The sequence below is a fragment of the Nomascus leucogenys genome, chromosome 13 (genome assembly GCF_006542625.1).
Source record: "Nomascus leucogenys isolate Asia chromosome 13, Asia_NLE_v1, whole genome shotgun sequence".
In the NCBI taxonomy this organism is placed as follows: Eukaryota; Metazoa; Chordata; class Mammalia; order Primates; family Hylobatidae; genus Nomascus; species Nomascus leucogenys.
This window is the reverse complement of record NC_044393.1, coordinates 20,709,739-20,710,336: the sequence shown is the minus strand read 5'-3', so window position 1 is coordinate 20,710,336 and position 598 is coordinate 20,709,739. Positions and strand designations below refer to the sequence as shown.

The following is a 598-nucleotide window of genomic DNA, read 5'->3' as shown; positions in this document are numbered from 1 at the left end:
TGGTTCTCAATTCTAGAGCTTTCCTACCATATCACAAGCTAGCCTCTTTGAACAGTGACTTGTCAGTATCTGGTAAAGATTGAAATTATTCAAATATCCCATGTATGTGCTCATGGAGACAAGAATAAAAATATTTACTGCAGCATCGTCTGTCATCAAAAATAAGTACTAACTTAAATAGCCTTCCATAGAGAAATACAGAGACCTGGAGACTAAGAAAACAGTCCTTGAAGTCAAGCTGACTCTGCTTTTAGCCTCCTAAATTAAAAGATAGATAGAACAGGTCTTATTTGCAAAATAAATTCAAGATCTACTTATCTATCAATAGCAAAAAAAAAAAAAGAGAGAGAGAGAAATGCAGGGGCAAATTGTGATGTGTTCATAAGCTGGAATACTATACAGCCATTAAAATGGATATACCTGATCTATATTATCAGCATGGATTAATTTCTAAAGCATAATGTTTGAATTTTAAAAAGCAAGTTGCAGAATATTTATAGCATGATATCACTTATGTTAATTTTTTAAATTCACAAATTCAAGGAGAGAGATTATAAATATATCCACATGTAATTTAGATATTAAAGCATAGGCAGGA

The 598-nt window shown here is 31.6% G+C and overlaps 1 non-coding gene across 1 annotated transcript; it reads left to right on the top strand.

The window, feature by feature from the left end:
* The first annotated feature begins 205 nt into the window (after nt 1-205).
* Nucleotides 206-330, top strand: LOC115838130. The gene has a single exon (XR_004033173.1).
* The last annotated feature ends 268 nt before the right edge of the window (nt 331-598 follow it).